We start from the raw sequence: 25,313 nt of genomic DNA, 5'->3' as shown, positions 1-25,313 counted from the left end.
CCTTCTCAAGGGCAATTAGGGATGGGCAATAAATGCTGACCCAGCCAGTGAAGCTCACATCCCATGAATGAATAAAGAAATGTCTTTTGTGAGGATAAAAAAGGCCAAGTACAGTGGTTGATGCTGTTCCTTGAATTTTTTGGGGGTTTGCCGCACAGTGAAGATTACATTTGTGGTGCTTCTCGATGGGGGAAAACTGCACTGTGACTCTGGAAGGAGCTCTTTGGCCACTAAGAGAAGGTGATTGAGGAGGATCCTTGCAATGATCTTCCCAGTGGCAGGCAGCAGGGAGACTTCTCTGTAATTACCGCATTTGGACTTGTCTCCCTTCTTGAAGACAGTCACAACCAGAGGGTCCCAGAGATCCCCTGGCATGCATATTTCTTCCCAGATCCGGAATATGAGGTTATGGAGTCGTGCCAGGAGTGTAACTTCACCGTGTTTCAGAATTTCAGCAGGAATTCCACCTGCTCCGTAAGCCGTGTTGTTTCTCAGCTGTTGAATGGCTTTTTCAGTTTTGCTGTGGATATGGTAGCACTGAGACTGAGCCAGACAGGGTATTGAGGAATGGAGTTGAATGGTAAGACCCGAGGAATTAGAGGATCAGGGGGACCTTGGTGTCCATGTCCATAGATTCTTGAAGGCAGCAGGACAGGTGTATAAGGTGGTTAAGAAGGCATATGGGACAATTGCCTTTATTAGTTGAGGCATACAAGAGCAGGGATGTTATGTTGGAGCTGTATAAAATGTTAGGCCACATCTGGAGTACTGTGTGCAGGTCTGGTCGCCACACAATAGGAAGAATGTGATTGCACTGGAGGTGGTGCTGGGGAGATTCACCAAGATGTTGCCTGGGCTGGAGCATTTCAGGCATGACGAGAGACTAAATAGGCTGGGGTTGTTTTCCTTAGAGCAGAGAAGGCTGATTGAAGTGTACAAAATTATGAGGTAGGTGGATAGGAAGAAACCTTTCCCCTTAGTGCAGGGGTCAATAACCAGTGGGCATAGATTTAAGGTAATTGGCAGGAGGTTTAGAGAGGATTTGAGAATTTTTTTTTCACCCAGAGGATGCAGAGTATCTGGAACTGCCTGAGGGGGTGGTAGAGGCGGGAACCCTCACAACAATTAAGAAGTATTTAGATGACCACTTGAAATGCCATAGCATACAAGGCTACGGGACAATTGCTGGAAAATGGGATAAGAGTAGATAGGGGTTTGATGGCCGGCACAGACATGATGGGCCAAAGGGCCTCTTTCCATGCTGTAAAACTCTATGACTCTATGAAGTATAAATTGTTGTTCCTTTTACATTTGGCACTCTTGTGAATTGTCCTGATGAATACAAGATGAAAAGCTTCGACAACATGTGTCTTTCTTCAGCATTACTCAAGTTCTGTAATGTCAAATGATTATTTGCATTTCAATTATATTCTTTCTCCTTGTAACCTGTCTTAGCATTCTCTCCATCAAGCAAACCAGGAGGAAAGTAGATGCTGTGATTATCTCGGGATGTTGTTCTGTACTTTACACTATCTCCCACTGGGGATGATCACCCAGGGTGACAATGGACCACTCAATTTATTGTTTGTTGTTTCCTATGTCCCAGGTGTTGTTCAATATTGATTTAAGGTTCAGAGAAAACAGTGGAATTGTATGAACAAAACCACTCACTGTTACTGGAGGATACTGCTTACCTGAATTCCTCTAACATTGTGGTCCTCACAGACACTGATACTTTATCCTCAGGCCTGCTGAGGCTGAATACAAGAGCAGGATGTATTCCTGGGGCTGTATAAAATGTGAGCTAGGCCACATCTGGAGTACTGTGTGCAGTTCTGGTCGCCACACAATAGGAAGGATGGAGAAGGTGCAGAGGAGATTCACAAAGATGTTGCCTGGGCTGGCGCATTTCATCTATGATGAGAAACTAAATAGGTTTGGGTTGTTTTCCTTAGAGCAGAGAAGGCAGTCTGCTATTGTCCACCTGATGGGACAGGAAGTATTCCTGTGACAGTGTGTGAATGTGGTTCTCTGTGTATGAGTATGTGGTTGTGTGTTCATGGGTGTCTGTGCTGCTTCTCATTAGCTGTAATACAAACCTTCCGCTCTCTCAGCAGTTGATATTGGTTCTCTGAGAATCCCGTTGAGTGATTTGAATGCCACCATTCAGGGATTCTTCATCCAGGGTGAAACCACATGTTTTGTGTAAAACTTGACATCTACACATCCAGGCCCCACTTCTCCTGGAGCAACATGAAGTGTCTGCTGTTTTGAAGGTCCTTTTCTTTCCCCTCAATATTATCCTCAGATTGTTCACAAATTCCTTGTGTACGTCATCCTCCAACACGTCTGTGGCCTCCACTTTAAATACTTCCATCAGTCTTATCAACAGATAGCAATGGAATTACTGCTATCACAAGAATCAGTTCTGAAACACTGTCACTCTGATCCAGATCTTCCCACATAACACCAATCCATATCCTATCAGAGTTCCACATTTTAATGTGATTGTCCAATCTAGAAAACATATATAATTTAACTCTTTTAAACCTGATTCAGCATATCTGCTCCACACAAACTACAAGAGATTGTATTTGAGATCATTTATTCCTTTATAGTCTGTGCTGTTATGATTATTAATCTTCTCCCTAAGATAAAAGCAAAATACTGCAGATGTTGGAAATCTGAAATGAAAACAAAATGCTGGACAAACTCAACAGGTCTGGCAGCATCTGTGGAGAGAGAAATGGAGTTAAAGTTTTGAGTCCATATGACTCTTCTTCAGAGCTAAAGGGGAGTGGAAATGTGATGAATTTCATACTGTTTAAGGGGTGAAGCAGGTGGAGCAAAATAAAAGGTCAGGATAGGTGGGAGCCAAGGAGAAATTTGACAAGACATCAAGGACACAAGACAACGGGAGCATTAATGGTTATGTTTGAGTTTTGGTAAACACCAGGAGGGAAATGGAAGACAATGAAGGTGTACAGGGTCAAAGGGAAATCCCATCCGGGAGAAAAGCAGAACTTCTTTAAACTTCTCCCTAACCTGTCCTAACCCCTCTGCCGATTCATTTATTGAATCCAAGGACTCTCCTTATTCTAATGGTGACATTCCCTGTCTGTCCAGTTATTCTTTTAAGTCAGCCCTTGAATTGTTTGTACATTGTTTCATTATGTTCCCACATTTCAATAACAAATGTTGAAGTGTTTGCTCCACACCCACAGGGTTTCATCTGTTTAAAGCCACAAACAGAAAGGTCCAGTTTTCCCCTGGAGTTTGAGACAAATCAGCTTCCAAAATGATGCAGAGTTTCAGCCAATGAGGGAGATCCGGGATCAGCTCCGCCCCTCATTCACTGTCGGCGTGACATTAGTCGTCTCAATTTCTCTGCTCCTCTCACCCATTCTAACCTGTCTCTCTCTGAATTTACTGCACTCCGTTCTCTCAGGTCCAACCCTAACATTGTCATCAAACTTGCTGACAAGGGTGGTGCTGTTGTTGTCTGGCGCACTGACCTCTACCTCGCAGAGGCTGAGCATCAACTCGCAGACACTTCCTCCTATCTCTCCCTGGACCATGACCCCACCACTGAACATCAAGCCATTGTTTCCAGGACTGTCACTGACCTCATCTCCTCTGGAGATCTTCCTTCCACAGCTTCCAACCTGATAGTCGCCCAACCTCGGATGGCCCGCTTCTACCTCCTAGCCAAAATCCACAAACAGGACTGTCCCGGCAGACCGATCATGTCAGCCTGTTCCCGCCCCACGGAACACATTTCTCGCTATCCTGACTCTGTTCCCTCTCCCCTTGTCCAGTCCCTTCCCACCTACATCCATGATTCCTCTGACACCTTACGTCACATCAACAATTTCCAGTTCCCAGGCCCCAACCGCCTCCTCTTCACCATGGACGTCCAATCCCTCTACACCTCCATCCCCCACCAGGATGGTCTGGGGGCTCTCAGCTTCTTCCTTGAACAGAGGCCCGAACAACCCCCATCCACCACTACTCTCCTCCATCTGGCTGAACTTGTTCTCACACTGAACAATTTCTCCTTTAACTCCTCTCACTTCCTCCAAATAAAAAGTGTGGATATGGGTATCCGCATGGGCCCCAGCTATGCTCGTCTCTTTATGGGGTATGTGGAACATTCCTTGTTCCAGTCCTACTCCAGCCCCCTCCCACAACTCTTTCTCCGGTACATCGATGATTACTTTGGTGCTGCTTCATGTTCTCGTCGGGACCTGGAAAAATTTATTAATTTTGCTTCCAATCTCCACCCCTCCATCATTTTCACATGGTCCATCTCTGACACTTCCCTTCCCTTCCTTGACCTCTCTGTCTCAATTTCTGGTGATAGACTGTCCACCAATATCCATTACAAGCCTACCGACTCCCACAGCTACCTCGACTACAGCTCCTCACACCCCGTAAGGACTCCATTCCATTCTCTCAGTTCCTTCACCTCCATCGCATCTGTTCTGACGATGCTACCTTCAAAAACAGTTCCTCTGACATGTCCTCCTTCTTCCTTAACCGAGGTTTTCCACCCACGGTAGTTGACAGGGCCCTCAACCGTGTCCGGCCCATCTCCTGCGCATCCACCCTCATACCTTCTCCTCCCTCCCAGAAACATAATAGGGTCCCCTTGTCACCTTGTCACCCCACCAGCCTCCACATTCAAAGGATCGTCCTCCGCCATTTCCGCCAACTCCAGCATGATGCCACCACCAAATACATCTTCCTTTCAGCCCACCTGGCTGCATTCCGTAGGGATCGTTCCCTCCGTGACACCCTGGTCCACTCCTCCATCACCCCCTACTCCTCAACCCCCACCTATGGCACCTCCCCATGCAAACGCAAAATATGCAACACCTGCCCCTTCACTTCCTCTCTCCTCACCGTCCAAGGGCTCAAACACTCCTTTCAAGTGAAGCAGTATTTCGCTTGCATTTCCCCCAACTTAGTCTACTGCATTCGTTGCTCCAAATGCAGTTTCCTCTACATTGGAGACACCAAACGCAGACTGTGTGACCGCTTTGCAGAACACCTTCGATCTGTCCGCAAGCATTACCCAGACCTCCCTGTCGCTTGCCATTTTAACACTCCACCCTGCTCTCTTGCCCACATGTCTGTCCTTGGCTTGCTGCATTGTTCCAGTGAAGCTCAACGCAAACTGGAGGAACAGCACCTCATCTTCCGACTAGTCACTTTACAGCCTTCCGGACTGAATATTGAGTTCAAAAACTTTAGATCTTGAACTCCCTCCTCCATCCCCACCCCCTTTCCGTTTCTTCCTCCTCCCTTTTGTTTTTTCCAATAATTTATATAGATTTTTCTTTTCCCACCTATTTCCATTATTTTTAAATGTATTCCACCCATCGGTTATTTCACCCCACCCCCACTAGAACTACCTTGCTCGTCCTGCTCTCCAGTCTTAATTAGCACATTCTTTTAGATAATATCACCACCTTCAACACCTCTTTGTTCTTTTGTCTGTGACATCTTTTGGTTATCTCCTCCTATCACTGCTTGCTTGTCCCAACACCACCCCCCCACCTTTCCCCCCCGCCCCCCCCCCACTTTAACCCAGCTTATATTTCACCTCCTTTCCTATTTCTACTTAGTTCTGTTGAAGGGTCATGAGGACTCGAAACATCAACTGTGCTCTTCTCCGCCGATGCTGCCAGACCTGCTGAGTTTTTCCAGGTGTTTCTGTTTTTGTTTTGGATTTCCAGCATCTGCAGGTTTTTATTTTTACCTCATTCACTCCGATTGGTTGAAGAACCAGCTGCTCCCTCTCTGTCCTCTTGCCCCGCCCCCTCTTCCTATTGGTCCGGAGCTGCTGATAATCAGGCGAGGACTGTGAACTGGAGCATTCGCAGTGCGGCTGGATACCAGTGCGCAAGCGCACTGTCGAAGAATCTGGAGCATGCGCATTGTTATTGATGTCCTTGCGGGAAGAGACGCCTTTTGTCCCGGAGAAGTGGAGACAGCGCGAGGCGGTGGTTGGGAGGATTTGGAAACACTTTGTGGATCCGCAAACCCTGAGGAATAATTGTCAGCTCCTGGTTTGCAGCTGCGGGGCTTCTCCCTCCCGGGAACAGGCCCAGGTTAACGGCCGCCATCCTGGGTCAGCGAGTGGAGGATGGTTCACATCAGAGGATGGGGGAGGGGGGACAGTAAATAAGAGGTTACACTTTGGGCTCAAATCAATGAGGATCTGATCTGTGGGAAGGAAGGAAACCCTGGGAGGTGGGCGGGGAGGATTCAGAAACACCCGCTGGAGGGCCCAAACCCCCAATAAGACTCATTGATTTTATTGTCAGTCTGCAGACAGGAGCTGGAGAACTGAACCCAGGCAGAGGAGAGGGAGGGAGAAAACTGGGAGTGGAGGAAAGAAATGGTGAGATGGGTTTGGATTTCAGCCCAGGGAGTAGGGAGAGTGTGTGGGACATAGATTTACAGCTTTGGGGAAACAAGAGAGGAAGAAATGGTCCATAGAAACTAGAATTGTCTTCTGAATTTCTATGCTGTGCTGACAGTTAAGAGTTTTGTAAACTGCTTTTGCAGGATATTAGAAGGGGAAGATTACAGAGGGAAGCTCAAATCAAACTTCACATCAAGATTTAAAACCATCACTCGATTGATCAGTACCTGAATATCATCGGCAATTGAATGTGGAAGGAGAAATACTTGTCTGTTCTGTCTGGGAAAAGATTTCAAACATCAGTATGACTGGAAAAACACTGAGGCACACACACACACCCGAGTGAGAGTGTTCAGTGCACTGACTATGGAAAGAGTTTTAACCAGTTATACAGCCTGAAAAAAACATCACACCATTCACAGCAGGGAGAGACCGTACATGTATTCTGTGTGGCCAAGGCTTCAACTGATTATCCAACCTGGAGAGACATAAGGACTCCGGCACCATGGAAAAACCATGGAAATGTGAGGATTGTGGTAAAGGATTCAATTATCCAACTCAGCTGGAAATCCATCGACGCATTCACACTGGGGAGAAGTCATTCACCTATTCCGTGTGTGGGAAGGGATTCACTCAGACAACCAAACTCATGTCACACCAGCGAATTCACACTAAGGAGAGGCCATTCACCTGCCCTGTATGTGGGAAGGGATTTACTCAGACATCCAGTCTTACATTGCACCAACGAATTCACACTGAGGAGAGGCCGTTCAGCTGCACTCACTATGGAAAGAGGTTCAGGTCTTCATCTGACCTCAATATACACCAGCGACTTCACACTGGGCAGAAGGCATTCACTTGCTCTGTGTGTGGGAAGGGTTTCACTCATTCATCCAGCCTTAGGTCACACCAGCGAGTTCATTCTGAGGAGAAGCCATTCAGTTGTACTTCCTGTAGAAAAAGTTTTAGGCATTCATCCGCCCTTGCTGAACACCAGTGAGTTCACACTGGGGAGAGGCCATTCATCTGCTCTGTGTGTGGGCAGGGATTTACTCAGCCATCCAGTCTGCTGAGACACCAGCGAGTTCACACTGGGGAGAAGCCGTTTAGCTGCACTTCTTGTGGAAAGAGTTTCAGGCAGTCATCCACCCTCATTGCACACAAGCGAGTTCACACTGGGGAGAAACAATTCACCTGTTCTGGATGTGGGAAGGGATGCACTGTATTATCCACCCTCGAGTCACACCAACAAATTCACACTGAGGAGAAGCCATTCAGCTGCACAGACTGTGGAAAGAATTTCAGGTGTTCATCTGCTCTCCTGGCACATCAGCGAGTTCACACTGGATAGAGACCATTCACCTGCTCCGTGTGTGGGAAGAGATTCACTCAGTCCTTCAATCTAGTGACACATGAGCGAGTTCATAAGTGACTGAGGGGGTTGGATTCTGCTGTTTTTGCTGCTGTTAATCACATCCAGGATTGATAGTCTGACAATATCAGGTTTGTTTCTGCTGATGTTAACATCCCCTATAACTGGCTGGAGTTTAATATTCTGGAGGTGTCACTGATATTCGGGGCTGCAGTGCCCCTTTTTAAAAACACCACCTGTGATCATTCCCCTTAATTCATGAACTCTGCTGGAAGGTCGGATCCGTTCCACAGGACGTGCATGACACAACAATAATCACAATTTACAAAAACAAAGGGGACAGAGGAGATTGCAACAAAAACTTTGTCAACCAAAGCTCTTCAGTCTCATCCACTCCTGTCATGACAACATGCCCTCTCCTGTACAGTTTGACGGCTCCACTTCTGACAGTTTCAATGTGAAGAATGGAGTGAAACAGGGCTGTGTCTTGGCCCCCACTTAGTTTAGTATTTTCTTCTCCATGTTCCTGACCTTGGCCTTTGCTGCAGATATGGAAAGAGTTTCCCTGCATACTCAATCAGATGGTAACCTCTACAATCTGTCCAGACTGAAAGTGAAGACAAAATACAGCTTGTCTCGATCAGAGACCTCCTCTATGCTGATGATGTCATGCTTGTGACTCTCACAGAAACTCAGTTACAAAGACTCGTGGACTGTCTCTCCCGTGTCTGTAACTTGTTCACCCTTACTGTAAACATCGAGAAAACTGTGATTTGGGGACAGGGTGTCACATCTCTGCCCATGATCACACTAAATAACATCCTGCTGGAAGTGGTCAGTGAATTCTGCGACCTTGGGCCCACAGTGACAGACAATCTGTCCCTTGATAGAGAATTCGATACACACGTATGGAAAGCAGCTCCACCTTTGGCCGACTCACAAATTGTCCATGGAATAACATCAAACTGCCTCTCAGCACCAAGATACTGGTTTATGAGGCCTGTGTCCTCAGCACCTTGTTGTCTGTCTGTGAAACATGGACGATTTACAGTGATCATGAAAGGAAGCTCAACAACCTTCACCTTCACTGTTTGCAGCACATTCTGGGCATCTCAGGGACAGAATCAGGAATGTGGCAGTCCTCTCAAAGACAAATCTCCCAAATACACTGGCTCTCACCAAGCAGAGGTGACTTCACTGGCTCTGAAGAAGAGTCATACGGACTCGAAACGTTAACTCTATTTCTCTCTCCACAATTTCTGCTGAGTTTTTCCAGAATTTTCTGCTTCTACCCCATAAGAGGCTGCTGGCCTCTATTCCATGGTCTTGTCTGTGCCTGGTTGGCTCTGGAGAGGTAGCAAGTGGTGTCCATCCGTACGATTGCACCACCGCTGGGTACAGAGTGTCTCAGAGACACTGGAAACAACATTCTGGTTTAGTTAGGAAGGTTCTCTTCACTCTCATTGGGGCTTTGGTGCTGATTTTGGGCTCTTTTAGTTTAATTGGACAACATATTTGAGAGAACAAGAGAAGAAAGTATGTTCCATAGAAACTAGAATTGTCTGATCTGAATTTCTATCCTGGAGTGACAGTGATGACTTTTGCAAACTCTGTTTATAGGATATTAGAAAATGATTAGAAGAAACTCAAATGAAACATCTCATCAAGATCTGACAGTCACTCGATTCATCAGGACCTGAATATCATCGGCCTTTTAATATGGAAGGAGAAATGTTTGTTCTGATTGTGGGAAAAGATTTCAAGCATCAGTGTGGCTGGAAAAGCAACAAGACACACACACCCGAGTGAGAGTGTTCCAGTGAACTGAGTGTGGAAAGAGCTTTACCAAGTTACACAACCTGAAAAACATCACACCATTCACAGCGGGGAGAGACTGTACATGTGTTCTGCGTGTGGATGAGGCTTCAACTGATCATCCATCCTGGAGAGACACAAGGACACTGAGACGACGAAGAAACCATGGAAATGTGGGGAGTGTGGGAAGGGATTCACTTGCCCATTCCAGCTGGAAGCTCATCGATGCACTCACACTGCTCCGTGTGTGGGAAAGGATTCACTCTGATGTCCAGCCTTCATTTACACCAGCGAGTTCATACTGACGAGAGGCCTTTTAAATGCTCTGACTGTGGGAAAGGCTTTAAAATCTCACCGGACCTAATTAAACACCAGCTTGTTCACACTGACGAGAGACTGTTCGGTTGTTCTCAATGTGAGAAGAGATTCAGACAGTCATCTCACCTCATTCAACACCAGCGAGTTCACACTGGGGAGAGGCCGTACACCAGCTCCGTGTGTGGAAAGGGATTTAATTCATCATTCAACACATCAGCCCATTCACACAGGGGAGAAGATATTCGCCTGCTTTATGTGTGGTAAGGGGTTTTCTCAGTCATCAAACCTGCTGAGACACCAGCAAGTTCACACTGGGGAGAGGCCGTTCACCTGCTCTGTGTGTGGGAAGAGATTTGCTCGATCGTCTCACTTGCAGACACACCAGCGAGTTCACAAGTGATTGCAGAGGTTGAATCCTGATGTTAATAACATTCTTTGTTTCTGCTGCATTAGTAACCCCTGTAACTGGGCTGGAGTTTAATATTCTGGATATCTGTCAATGAGTTTAGATGAAAGCAGACAGCGCAGTTGTAAGAACATAAGGGCGAGGAGCAGGATTAGACCAGATGACCTGTCACGTCTGTTCTGCCATTCAACACGATCATGGCTTATTTCAGCCTCAATTCCACTTTCCTGCCTGTTCCCCATGATCCTCGATTCCCTGAGAGACCAAAATTCTGTCTCAGTCTAAATCTCTGTCTTCAACATCTTCAATGATGGAAACTGAAAATGAAACTTTACAGGACAGAAGGAGGCCATATGGACCATCATGTCTGTGCCAGCCCAATCCCACTATCCAGTTCTTCGTCTGTAACCTCGTAGGTTACAGCACGTCAAGTGCCTGACTTTATTGATTGGCAGGATGGTCAGTCTCCACCTCATTCCTGCAAAATAATCATAGGAACCTGAATTGTGAATCACAATGGTGGGGCTTTTACCCAGCATTCCCCATGGTAGAGAATGTCCCCTATCCACACCACAGGAGACCAGTGCACAGGCTCAGTGCCCCTCAGTGTTTGGAGCATGCGCAGTGTCAGTCATGACCATGGAGAGTCACTTGTTTGTCGCTTCTGCAGCCGGTAGAGGGAGCAATGGAGCCGGCGGCTGGACGGGGAGGATTTGGAAACACTTTGTGGATCCGCAAACCCTGAGGAATAATTATCAGCTCCTGGTTTGCAGCTGCGGGGCTTCTCCCTCCCGGGAACAGGCCCAGGTTAACGGCCGCCATCCTGGTTCAGCGGGTGGAGGATGGTTCACATCGGAGGATGGGGGAGGGGGGACAATCAATAAGAGGTTACACTTTGGGCTCAAATTGATGGGGACTCTGACCTCTCTTTGGGAAACTGCACAAATGGCTCCTCATAAAAGCTCAGGGTCATTGGGCAGGAAGAGAACCAGAAACCAAAATAAGACAAGAGACTGAGTTTAACTTAGTTAAAGAGGGAGAGAAAGAAGGAAGGAAAGCCTGGGAGGTTTGGAGAAACCACCATCACGATTGCTCATTAAATCTCCACACAGTAAGTTCTGGACACAAGGTTAACATCTGATATTCTGTATGGTCGGTCAGGGTGATTCAGATGAATAGATAATTGGTTTGGTTTGATAGATAATTGGTTTATGGAAAACTTTGGATTTTAGCCCAGGGAGGAGGGAGTGTGTGTGGGATGGGGATTTACAGCTTTGGGGGAACGAGAGGAAAAATGTTCCATAGGAACTAGAATTGTCAGTTTTGAATTTCTGTCCTGGACTGTCAGTGATGATTATTGTAATCTCCTTTTACAGGGCTTTTGAAGGGGAAGATTTTCAGATCGGTAACTCAAACCAAAAATCACAGCAAGATCTGACAGAATGACTCAGTTCCTCCAGACATGAATATCATCGGCTTTTGAATGTGGAAGGAGAAATGTTTGTCTGTTTTGACTGTGGGGAAAGATTTCAAACAACAGGAAAAATCACCGAGACACACACAGACCTGAATGAGAGCTTTCCAGTGCACTGACTGTGGAATGAGCTTTAACCAGTTATACAGCCTGATAACAAACGGAACCATTTGCAGTGTAAACAAACCGTACATGTGTTCTGTGTGTGCATGAGTCTTCAACTGATTGTCAAACCTGGAAAGACTTAAGGACACAGACACCATGGAGAAACCATGGAAATATGGGGACTGCGGGAAAGGATTCAATTACCCATCCCAGCTGGAGATTCATCGACGCAGTCACACCGGGGAGAGGCCGTTCTCCTGCTTGGTGTGTGGGGAGGGATTTACATTATCATCCAACTTACATATACACCAGAGAACTCACACTGGGGAGAAGCCGTTAACCTGCTCCGTGTGTGAGAAGAGATTCAATTTTCTGTCCCAGCTGTTGAGACACCAGCTAGTTCACATTGATGAGAGGCTGTTTAACTGCTCTGATTGTGAGAAGAGTTTTAAAAGACGAGAGGACCTGGTCAAGCACCAGTTTGTTCGCACTGAGAGACGGTTCAGTTGCTCTCACTGCGGGAAAGTGTTCAGACAATCACTGAACCTCATAAAACACCAACACGTTCACACCAGGGAGAGGGCACTCACCTGCTCTGTGTGTGGGAAGGGATTCACTCAACTGTCTCACCTCAACTTGTTCACACTGATAACAGACCTTTCCAATGTTCAGAATGTGAGAAGACCTTTAAAACTGCAGGTGATCTTCTGAGACACCAGCGAATTCACACTGAGGAGAGGCCATTCCCCCGCTCTGTGTATGCAAAGGGATTTATTTGTTTGACCAACCTCAAGTTGCACCAGCGAGTTCACTCTGATCAGAAACCTTTCCAATGTTCTGACTGTGAGAAGAGCTTTAAAACTACAAAGGATCTGCTTATGCACCAGCGCATTCACACAGGGGAGAGGCCATTCACCTGCTCCGTATGTGGGAAGGGATTCACCTGTTCATCCCACCTACTGACACACGAGCAGGTTCACACTGGGGAGAGGCCATTCACCTGCTCCGTGTGTGGGAAGGGATTCACTTGTCTAGCTCACCTTAATTCACATCAACTTGTTCACACTGATAACTGACCTTTCAAATGTTCTGAATGTGAGAAGACTTTTAAAGCCACAGGTGTTCTGCTGAGACACCAGCGAGTTCACACTGAGGAGGGGCCGTTCACCTGCTCTGTGTGTGGGAAAGGATTCACTCATTCATCTCACTTAATGAGACACCAGCGAGTTCACAATTGAATGGATCGGTTGTATTCTGCTGTTATTGTTGTTGTTAAGCACCTCCAGGACTAAACCGGGTTCATTCTGACATTTGGGCTGATGTTAATAATGTTTCAGAAGGGACTCCTTAAGACGGACTATCTCCTGCATGCATTGCTCTCAAGAATCAATACCCACCACCAGAAATAATGATATACATTAGGCTGTATGACACATCTTACATCCTTACCAATGTTGGTAATAAAATCTGAATAGTTGGGTGGACGCAGATGGGAAAGGAAGTATGAAAAAGGATATTGAAGAAAAGAATGAGCTAAACTAGAAGGGAGAAATAACAATGGGATTGGCTGAATACTGTGGAAATAAAACTGGGAAACAAGAAACACTGGTTATTCAGATTGGTGGAGTAAATCTGTCTGGGAGACAATCCGCATCAAGACATCTGATTCAATAAATGTGTGTCATGTAACAAGTAAGAAAAAATAACAATTCCCATTAGCAGATCTACCAAGGTATAAATCAAACTGAGCCAGAGGATCTGCTTTCATAACCGTAGGGATGTTATAATATTACATTACAATGTGATGAATCATTTAACAGAGCCACTGATCGATGTTGGTAAAATGTCTGCAATGGCGCTCCAGTGCTCAGTGAAAATGACAAAGGGAACATCTTCATTTGGTAAGAGGCAGAACAAGACCCACACTCTTTGCCAGCGATGTGGGGGCTAAAGCATTTCACCTGCAGAAATCGACCTGCGGCAAATGTGCCTACCCTGCCAAGAGAAAGAGGAAATATAACTGGAGCGCTGAGGCCAAAAGGAGAAACACAACTGGTACAGGCCACATGAGGCTCCTGGAGGTGGTGTATCGCCGATTCAGGAATGGATTCCGCGAAGGGACCACCCGGAAGCCCAGACGTTGCACAATGGCTTCCTCCAGCACTGCATAAACTACCAGTGTATCTACACAACAAATAAAGCTATAGTTCGGAAAGTTAAAAAAAATGTCTGCATTCCCATTTTTATTGTATGGAAATTATAACAGTGTGTTTGGAAACAAATTGGAGACACAAGCACAAACTTAAGATGAGTACTGTTAATGCTGATGTGAGGGAATTCAGGACGTTTTATTACAATAAATGTGTTATATAAATGTACATTGTTGTTGTTGACTGTGAAGAATGTGTCGGTTGGCCGTCTGAGCTGGAAACTCATGGATGCCATCACACCAGCATTAGGATATTCTCCAGCTGATTGTGGAAATTGAGTCACTTGGTCATCCTATTTACTGACACAGCAGCACAGTCATTCTGGAGAGAGACCATTCAGCTAATTCATGTTTGAAAAAGGATTTACTCAGCTTTCCCACCAACTTTGAAAGTTCAAATAGAATTTGATGCATGATCAGCACATTCATGCCAGAGAGAGTTCTGTGTGTGAGCAGTAATTCACTTCTTTTTTCCAGCAGCTGGGATACCAGTGAGTTCACGTGTGACTGTAGGGGTTGGATTCTGCTGTTATTGCTGTTGTTTTGGGGACTCTCAATTCTCCACCAATTCCCATTCCCCTTCTTTCTGATGGATAATGAAGGGTCCATGCAGATGGGTTTAAGTACAACTTGTTACACAACTTTAATATTGAACCGTCCGGCCCCAGTTTCCACCCAATAACAGTAAAACAATCAGGCTAGAATAACTTGAACTGTCAATGGCGGTGCCATTACCCAGCATTCCACGCGGTGGAGAATGTCCTCTATTCACATCACAAGAGACCAGTGCGCAGGCGCAGTGCCCAGTGATTAGAGCATGCGCAGTGGGAGCGATGGCGATGGAGAGCTTATTTTTTGGATCCGCAGTGGGTAAAGGAGCGGGTGGGGAACGGCCGGGCGGAGGACGCGGTGGATCAGGCAGGTGGTCGGGGAGGCTTTGTAAATCTGTTGTGTAAGCGGCAAACGCCGAAAAAGAACCCGCCGTTCCCCTTTTTGCACAGAGGGACAGGAGCTGTAGGTGCGATTTCTCCCAGTCACAGGCCCCAGATCACGGCCGTCATCTTCGGAGCGGGCAATGCGCAGCAGGGCGCATGCGTGGCTCCATCTTTATTTGGGGTAATGTGGCGCAGGGAGCATGCGCGGCCCCAGTTTTATTAGGAAGATGTTTTTAACGACAGAATTGAAACAACTTGTCCATCAAGCTCTGACCTTTACGCTTTGAGTCTTATTGACGAAGCAGAGCAGGAAAGAAAAGGATGCAAATCCTGCTCTCTGATTCCCACTTCCTCATGGACGTCCTGCCCCATGTGCCCAAAGATCTGTTCAGTCACATGAAGACTCACGGCAGAAACTCACAACCCTGAGTAGACGTCATCCTCGAATCGAGGGAGCGCTGATGACGACAAGGGGCAATGTGCAGCAGGGCGCATGTGTGGTAGGGGGAGAGAATGTTGTGAATTTCTATCCTGGCCTGATAGTGATGGCTTTTGGAAACCTCTTTAACAGGGGGTTAGAAGGGGAGGATTTACATGCAGCAAATGCATATCAAGAGAAAAGTTTGTCTCTTTTCAATTTCTATCCTTGACAGACACTGATGGTTTTTGTAAACATCTTTTACAGGGTACTAGAATAAGATTTGCAGAAAGGAAACTCAAATCAAACACCACATCAAAATCTGACAGCATCACTTGATTCACCAGGACCTGGATGTTATCGGCCTTTGAGTGTAAGCATTGAATTCCAGATCATTACCACTCGCTGTATAAACTTTCTTTGTCACATCTTCCTGTAGATCTTGCCCATGAATCTTAAATCTATTTTCTGTATTCCTTTTACCCCCATTCAAATAGTGGGAACAGCTTTTCCTTATCTACCTTATCTAAGCAATCATAAACTCGTACACCTCTATCAGATCTCATCTCAATCTCCTTTGCTCCAAGGAGAACAGCCCCAGTTTCTCCAACCCAACATTGCAACTAAAATCCCTCATCCCTGGAACCATTCTGGTAAATCTCCTCTGCACCCTCTCAAGGACCCTCACATCCTTCATAATGTGTAGTGATCACTGGTTTGCGCAGACCCAGATGTTCTGTGTTTGTGTCTGTGATGTCATTACACACCGATAATTGCTCAGTGACATCACCACGCTCCCTGGGTATTTCCTCAACTGGGAGATTTTTCTCTGACTCCAGTGCTCCTGATATCTTTCCAGCTGCTGGTTCCAGCAGGAGACATTAACATTGAAAGCTGAAATTGTTTCAGAGGTGAGTATTTTTGAGCATTTATCTACAACTTAGAGCTTTTAGTTCTATGCTCTGTTATCTGTGAGAGGGTCCATGGCTCTGGGGCTGGTGTGGCTCCTTTACTGTGGATCAGAACCCATGTCCATCCATTGCTCTGTTTCACCACTGTTCTCTCTGATAATCTCTCTGCTATTGTCTAACTTCCTCTGCCTCTAATAATGGATGTATTTTGGCCTTGTTTAACATTTTACTGGCACTTCTGCAGACTTTACTTTCACAACCTACCATTGTGTTTTTGTGGATTCTCTCTCACTCTTTTTTTTCTGATTTAAATCAATTTCACAGGGGATTAGAAGGGGAGGATTTGCAGTCAGGAAACTCAAACCAAACATCACATCAGAATTTGATGGAGTCGCCCAATTTATCGTAACCTGAATATCATCAGAATTTGGACATGGAAGGAAAAAGCAATGGTCACAGTGGAGAGAAACCGTACACGTGTTCTGTTTGTGGACAAGGCTTCAATCGATCATCTGACCTGCTAAAACATAAATGCAGTTACAATAGGGAGAAGCCGTGGAAATGTGGGGACTGTGGGAAGGGATTCAATTGCCCATCTGACCTGGAAACACATCGGCGTATTCACACTGGGGAGAGGCCGTTCACCTGCTCTGAATGTGGGAAGGGGTTCACCACCTCATCCCACCTGCTGACTCACCAACGAGTTCACACTGGAGAGAGGCCGTTCAGCTGCTCCGTGTGTGGGAAGGGATTCACTCAGTCAACCCATCTGCTGACACACAAGCGTACTCACACTGGGGAGAGGCCGTTTACCTGCTCTGTATGTGGGAAGGGATTCAGTGATTCATCCAACCTGTTGATACATCAGCGATTTCACACTGGGGAGAGACCTTTCACCTGCTCCAAGTGTGGGAAGGGATTTGCTCAGTCATCCCATGTGCTGAGACATGAGAGAGTTCACACCGAGGAGAGACCTTTTAAATGCCCAGACTGTGGGAAGTGCTATAAGGGTTCCGGGGAACTGATGTGCCATCAACGTGTTCACACTGGGGAGAGACCATTCAGGTGTTCTCACTGCGGGACTGGGTTCAGGGAATCATCTCATCTCATTGTACACCAGCGCACTCATACTGGAGAGAGGCGGTTCTCATGCTCCGAGTGTGGGAGGAGATTCAATCATGCATGCACCCTTCTGAGACACCAGCAAGTTCACACTGGGGAGAGGCCATTCATGTGCTCCATGTGTGGGAAGAGATTTGGTCGGTCATCCACTCTGCTGAGACACCAGCAAGTTCACAAGTAACCACAGTTATTGGATTTTGCTATTAATCACATCCCAGACAGAGCCATATTCATGGGGTCTGTTTATGCTGATGTCAAACTCTAGCCCAGTTATGGTGGTGAATATTCAGGATAAAAGTCAAATAAATCAGCTTTGTGTTAAATATAGTGTTTCGGCTCTTTTTAATAACTAACATAAGTTGGTTCTTTTTGAAGTGCTCTCCCTCTCCCCTGTCTCCTTCATCCTCATCTCCAACAAGTGGGTGGAGGTCATGGAGCTTCTTTGTCACCAAGATTGAGACAATCCGATCAGCTCCCATCGCCGCTTCCCTCCCTTCCACTCGCTCACCGGACCAAACTGCCTCTAAAGTTTCCCCTTGTCCGGGCCCTGAAATCACATCTTTCTCTATTTTTTCCCCTATGTCACCTCATGCTCTCAGAGCTCATCTTGCCCCTGAGACCTGCCTCCTCTCTCGATCCTATTCCCACTAAACTGCTGATCACCTAACTTGCCCATGTTCACTGATATTGTTCGTGGTTCTCTGTCCTTGATACCGGGATTAAAAGAACATAGGAGTAGGCCATTTGGCCCCACAGAGCCTGCACTGCCAGTCAATAAGATCAGGGCTGATCTGACTGGCCTCAACTCCACTTTCCTGCCTATCCCCCCATAACCCTGGACTCCTTGGTAGATCAAACATCTTGTCTAATACAGCAGTGAATATATTCAATGACCCAGCCTCCACTGCTCTCCGGGGAAGAGAATTCCAATGAGCTTGGGTTTCAGAGCTGGAAAGGCGACTGGGGACACTGTGGAGCATCCGCGAGTCTGAGAGCATTGTGGATAACACGTCTAGAGAGGTGGTCACACCGCAGATGAAGGGACTTGAGGAAGGAAGGGAATGGGTGAGCACCAGGCAGTACAAGAGAAACAGGCAAGTAGTTCAGGATTCCCCTGGGGTCCTGCTCGCAAATCGGTATTCCATTTTGGAGGCTGATGAGGGCACTGGTTCCTCCAGGGAGTGTGGACAGAGCCAAGCTTCTGGCACCACAAGCTGCCTGTCTGTACAGTAGGGGAGGAAGGGAGGAAGAGCAATAGTAATAGGGGATTCTATAGTCAGGGGAACAGATAGGTGCTACTGTGGCCGTCAACATGACTCCAGGATGGTATGTTGCTTTCCTGGTGCCAGGGTCTGGGTTGTCACTGAATGGCTGTAGGGCATCCTGAAGGGGGAGGGTGATAAGGCAGAGGTCATGGTACATGTTGGTACCAATGACATAGGGAGAAAGAGGGATGAGGTCTTGCATCAAGAATTCAGGGAGTTAGGCAGTAGACTAAAAAGCAAGACCTCTCGGGTTGTATTCTCTGGATTACTCCCAGTGCCACGTGCTAGCAAGCTCAGGAATAGGAGAATAGCACAGATGAATATGTGGCTTAAGAGTTGGTGCAGGAGGGAAGGTTTTAGATTCCTAGATCACTAGGACCGTTTCTGGGGAAGGTGGGACCTGTACAAGGAGGACAGTCTACATCTGAACCAGAGCGGGACTAACATCCTTGCGGGCGGGTTTGCTAGTGCTGTTGAGAGGAGTTTAAACTAATTCGGCAGGGGGAGGGGACACAGAATGTTACCAGAATAGGGACGCATCATAATACAGTAAAACAATCAAGTCAGAGGGAGTAAGGCAAGGCTGGATGACCTCTACTCTAATGCCAGGAGTATTACAGGTAAAACGGATGAGTTAAGGGTGAGGATTGACATGTGGAATTGTGATATAGTAGCCATCACTGAGACGTGGTTGAGGGAGGGGTAGGTTTGGCAGCTCAACATTCCGGGATATAGAATCTTTAGGCGAGACAGGGGAGGGGGTGAAAGAGGAGGAGGCATTGCATTATTAGTTAAGGAGTCAGTTACTGCAGTAAGGAGAGATGACATCTTGGAGGGGGCATCGAATGAAGCTTTGTGGGTAGAGCTTAGGAATAAAAAAGGGGCAGCCACATTGTTAGGTGTTCATTATAGACCCCAGATAGTCGGCGGGAAATTGAGGAGCAAATATGAGCACAATCTGCGGAGGTGTTTAAAAACAATAACAGTAGGGTAATTATATTAGGTGATTTCAACTTTCCCAACATTAATTGGGATAGACATAGTGTTAAGGGCTTGGATGGAGTGGATTTCTTGAAATGTGTGCAGGAGAACTTTTTAGGTCAACATGTAGAAGGGCCAACAAGGGACGGCACAGTGCTGGACCTAATTCTGGGGAATGAAGCCGGACAGGTGGCTGAGGTGGTGGTGGGGGAGCATTTTAGCGATAGCGACCACAACATGGTACAATTTAAGTTTGTTATGGACAAAGAAATCAACAAGTTGCAAAAAAAATGTTTTGGATTTGGGGAGAGCGGATTTTAGTAAAATAAGGCAGGATCTGGTCAAGGTAGACTGGGAACAGCTACTTGTGAGGAAATCTACAGAGGAGCAGTGGGGGGTGTTCAAAAAGGAAATGGGGAGGGTACAGGCTCAACATGTTCCCTCGAGTGTGATAGGAAGGAGTAACAAGCCCAAAAAACCATGGATGACCAGAGGTATTCAGGGTACGATGAGAAGGAAAAGAGAGGCTTTTAGCAGGTACAAGGGGAGCAAATCAGCAGAGGCATTAGTGGAGTACAGAAAGTGCAGGGTGGAACTTATGAAAGCAATTTGGACAGCAAAGAGTGGATATGAGAAAGCTCTGGCTGGTAAAAATAGGTAAAATCCCAAGATATCCAAAAAGCATATCAACAGGAAAAGGATAACCAGGGAAAGAGTAGGGCCCAATAGTGACCAAGGGGGCAATCTATGGGTGGAGCCAGAGGACATCGTTAGATTATTGAACCAATACTTCTCATCCGTCTTCACTCAAGAGAATGAGAATGAAGGTATGGAACTCGGGGAGAGAGATTGCGAAGTTCTTGAGCAAATTGATACAGGGGGTGACAAGGTATTGGAGATGTTGGCAGGCTTAAAAGTGGACATTTCTCCAGGTCCAGATGATTTGTGTCCCAGGCTGCTGAAGGAGGCAAGGGAGGTGATCGCAGGGGCTATGACCCAAATTTTTAATTCCTCTTTGGCCATGGGAGAGGTGCCAGAGGACTGGAGAACAGTGAATGTGATTCCTCTATATAAGAAGGGTTGTAGAGATAAGCCAGGGAAATACAGGCCAGTGAGTCTCACATCAGTGGTTGGGAAACTGCTGGAGAAAATTCTGAAGGAGAGAATCTATCTCCACTTGGGGAGGCAAGGTTTAATCAGGGGTAGTCAGCATGGCTTTGTCAGAGGGAGGTCATGCCTAACAAATTTGATTGAATTTTTTGAGGAGGTGGCCAGGTGTGTAGATGAGGGGAGTGCAGTTGATGTAGTTTATATGGATTTCAGCAAAGCCTTTGACGAGGTCTCACATGGGAGACTAATAAAGAAACCAAATGCACATGGGATACAGGGTAATTTGATAAGGTAGATTTAAAATTGGCTTAGTTGTAGGAGACAGGGGTTTATGACAGATGGATGCTTTAGTGACTGGAAGCCAGTGTCCAGTGGTGTACCATAAGGATCTATGCTAGGTCCCCTATTATTCATCATTTATATAAACGACATAGATAACTATGTGGGGGGTAGGATCAGTAAGTTTGTGGATGACACAAAGATTGGCCGGGTGGTTAACAGTGAGGTTGAGTGTCTTGGGCTATAGGAAGATATAGACAGGATGGTCAAATGGGCAGATAAGTGGCAGTTGGAATTTAACCCTGAAATGTGTGAGGTGATACACTTTGGAAGGAGTAATTTGACAAGAAAATATTCAATGAATGGCATGACGCTAGGAAGTTTTGAGGAACAAAGGGAACTTGGCATGTGTGTCCATAGATCTCTGAAGGCGAGGGGCATGTTTGTGGGGTGGTGAAAAAGGCATATGGGACACTTGCCTTTATCAACCAAGGCATAGATTACAAAAGTAGGGAGGTCATGTAGGAGTTGTATAGAACCTTGGTGAGGCCACAACTGGAGTACTGTGTGCAGTTCTTGTCGCCACATTACAGGAAGGATGTGATTACAATGGAGGTGGTGCAGAGGAGATTCACCAGGATGTTGCCTGGGATGAAATATTTAAGTTATGAAGAGAGGTTGGACAGACTTGGGTTGTTTTCGTTGGAGATCAGAAGGCTCAGGGGCAACCTGATCGAGGTGTACAAGATTATGAGGGGTATGGACAGGATGGATAGAGAGCAGATGTTCCCCTTATTTGAAGTGTCAGTCACGAGGGGATACAGTTTTGGTGAGGGACAGGAGATCTAAGGGGGATGTGAGGAAAATCTTTTTTACCCAGAGGGTGGTGACGGTCTGGAATGCACTGCCTGGGAGGGTGGTGGAGGCGGGTTGCCTCACATCCTTTAAAAAGCACCTGGATGAGCACTTGGCACGTAATAACATTCAAGGCTATGGGCCAAGTGCTTGTAAATGGGGTTAGGTAGGTACGTCAGGTGTTTCTCATGTGTCAGTGCAGACTCGATGGGCCGTACGGCCTCTTCTGCACTGTGTGGTGGGCAAGATTCTAGAAACAATTATTCAAGATAGAGTTAAGTCACATGGAAAAATATGGGTTGATAAGGAAGATCCAGCATGGATTTCTAAAGGGGAAATTGTGCTTAACTAACTTGCTGGAGTTTCTTGAAGAGGTAACAGAAAAGGTCGATGAGGGTAATGCTGTTGATGTGGTGTAAATGGACTTTCAAAAGGCACTTGACACAGTGCCACACAATAGTTTTGTGAGGAAAGTTATGGCTTACGGAATAAAAGGGACAGTAGCAACGTGGATACAAAATTGGCTGAAAAATAGGAAGCAGAGAGTAATGGATATTTTTTGAGCTGGAGGAAGGTTTGTATTGGCACTCCCCAGGGTCGGTATTGGGACCCTTGCTTTTCCTGATATATATTAATGATCTATATCTTGGTGTGCAGGAGGCAATTTCAAAGTTTGCAGATGATATGAAGCTTGGGAGTGTTGTAAACTGCGAGGAGGGCAGTGTATAACTTCAAAAGGACATAGACAAGTTGGTAGAGTGGGCAGATAGATGACAGATGAAGTTCAATGTGGAGAAGTGTGAGGTGATGCATTTTGGCAGGAACAACATGGACAGACAATATAAAATAAGGGGTGAAATTTTGACGAGGGTGTAGGAGCAGAAAGACCTGGGCGTACATGTGCATAGATCAATGAAGGTGGCAGGACATGTGGAGGGAGCAGTTAATAAAGCATATAATCTCCTGGGCTTTATTAATTGGAGCATAGAGCACAAGAGCATGGAGGTTATGCTGAATTTATATAAGACACTCGTTAGACCTCAGCTGGAATGTTGTGTATAGTTCTGGGTGCGACATTATAGGAAGGATGTGAACACATTGGAGAGAGTTCAGAAGAGGTTTACAAGAATAGTTCCAGGGATGGGAAACTTCAGTTACGAAGATAGGTTGGAGAAGTCGGGACTGTACTCCTTGGAAGGGAGAAGGCCAAGAGGAGATTTGATAGAAATGTTCAAAATCATGAGGGGGCTGGACAGAGTAGAGAGGGAGAAGCTGTTCCCACTCGTAAAAGGATCAAGAACGAGGGGGCACAGATTTAAAGTGATTTGCAAAAGAAGCAAATGTGACGTGAGAAAAACCTTCACACGACGAGTGTTTCGGGTCTGGAATGCATTGCCTGGAAGTGTGGTGAGGCAGGTTCAAGCAAGGGATTCAAGAGGGCATTGGATGATTATTTGAGTAGAACCAATGTGCAGGGGTACGGGGAAAAGGGAGGGCAGTGGCACTCGGTCATAATGTTAATTTGGATGCGGTGCAGACATGATGGTCCGAATGACCTCCTCTGTGCTGTTAAGAAAAAATCTGTGATTTAGCACCTTTCACCCCTCAAAACATCCCAAAGTGATTTATAGTCAATGATGCATTTTGGAAGAATGAATGAGCAACATAAACTAAGTGGTACAATTTTAAACAGACTTCAGGAACAGAGCGACCTGGGAGCTTAAGTGAACAAATCCTAGAATACGACAGGGCAAGTTGATCAAACTGTTTGAATAAAGCTAATGGGAACCTTGGATTTATCAATGGGCATGGAATGCAAAAGCAAGGCAATTTTGATTATCCTGAATCCTTATAAAGCTGGGGTTAATCCTCACCTGAAATATCGGGTTCAGTTCTATGCACCACACTTTAGGAAAGATGTCAAGGCCTTGGAGAGTACGTGGAAAATTTACCAGAATAGTATCAGGGATGAGAGGTTTCAGTAATGTGGAGAGACTGGAGAAGCTGGGATTGTCCTCTTTGGAGCAGAGAAGGTTAAGAGATTTAAGAGAGCTGTGGGCGTTTTTGAAGAGTTTTCATCTTCATAGGGACAAATTGTTTCCATTGGCAGGATGGTTGGTAACCGCAGAAGATAGATTTAAAGCAATTGGCAAAATATCCAGGGTGAAGATGAGGAGAGATTATTTTTCTCAGTGAGTTATGACAATCTGGAACACATTATCCAAATGACTGGTGGAAGCAGATTCTGCCGTAAGTCTGAAAACTGATTTGGAATTTTATTTAATAAGGAAAGATTTGTAGGGCTATCAGAAAAAAGCAGGGGGTGGGACAGATTGGTAACGTTTTTAGAGACAATCCAGGCACATGGGGCTGAATGGCCACCATCTGTGTTCTATGATTCTGATATGATGTTTACTGTGAATCATTTCATTATTATATTCTATAATATTATTACAAATCATAGAATCTCCTAACAGCAGAGGAGGCTCCATCCAATTACCTCACATGACAGCTCACAATGCCTGGATGATTGACGGCAGCTCCGGACCAATAGGAAGAGGGGGTGGGACAGGAGGACCGATTGGCAGCCCCTGGTCCTCCTGTAAGTTCTTTTGAACTTGAATTCCAATTTTGTTCATTTGAGACTATAAACATTCAGGCAACAGGAGAAAGTTTAATGAAGTAACTCAGGAAGCTTTAACAAATTATAAGTTGATACTTAGCACAGCTAGGCAGTGACTTTACAGGTGTAGCATGGTTCTTGCTTCCCAGTTCAGCTTTGGGCACAGATGAACACTCAGTCTTCTCTCTGGCTTCTGACCTTCTGCTTTCAGCTGACAAGCAGTCTTCAGTTTCAAATTCAGCGTGCGTTGGTCAGTGAAAGCTTCTGCTTATTAACTCTTTCAAAGCCACAACCCACAGCGCGATCAATTATGTTATTGCATTCTGATTGGTCTAAATGAGATGAAGCTATTTTCTAATTGGCTTAAGGTGTGCAGTATCGTAGCCGATGAGGTTTAACCGAGGGCGCGATTATTGCTTATTGAAAACTTTTCCCAATACCCCGCAATGACGACTTGAAATATAGTCGGCAATGGCAATTTTTGATAGTCTCTGCGGAGACTGATAACCAATTAAAAAACAGAATAAATGGGTTGTTTCCCAATCAGAAAAAAAAAATCAACCTGTGATTGGCCTCAAGGGTGATGGTCATCAATTGATATTGCTTCTCAATAGAGATTATTTCTGTTATTTTAATAACTTCTTGCTCAGACAAAAGGGCGTTTTATGATATCTTCCTGTGA

The 25,313-nt window shown here is 45.8% G+C and overlaps 2 protein-coding genes, 1 non-coding gene and 1 pseudogene across 4 annotated transcripts in view; all 4 read left to right on the top strand.

Moving 5' to 3' along the window:
• The window catches only part of LOC144697271 (uncharacterized), a 407,386-nt gene that overhangs the window by 172,425 nt on the left and 209,648 nt on the right, over positions 1-25,313 (top strand). The gene's annotated exons all lie outside the window — the stretch shown is intronic.
• LOC144697335 (large ribosomal subunit protein eL37-like) lies at positions 13,728-14,149 on the top strand (annotated as a pseudogene).
• The window catches only part of LOC144696971 (uncharacterized), a 204,964-nt gene continuing 194,631 nt past the window's right edge, over positions 14,981-25,313 (top strand). Inside the window, exons 1-2 of the mRNA XM_078568699.1 lie at positions 14,981-15,150; positions 15,753-15,858. The gene's annotated coding sequence lies outside the window, so the exon portion shown is untranslated. The remainder of the gene's footprint in view (positions 15,151-15,752; positions 15,859-25,313) is intronic.
• On the top strand, positions 24,992-25,131 carry LOC144698603 (U4 spliceosomal RNA). The gene has a single exon (XR_013580546.1). It is a non-coding gene; the product is annotated as a U4 spliceosomal RNA (small nuclear RNA).

The sequence above is a fragment of the Cetorhinus maximus genome, chromosome 23, assembly GCF_964194155.1.
Source record: "Cetorhinus maximus chromosome 23, sCetMax3.hap1.1, whole genome shotgun sequence".
NCBI classification, from domain to species: domain Eukaryota; kingdom Metazoa; phylum Chordata; class Chondrichthyes; order Lamniformes; family Cetorhinidae; genus Cetorhinus; species Cetorhinus maximus.
This window is presented reverse-complemented; position numbering and strand designations above follow the sequence as displayed.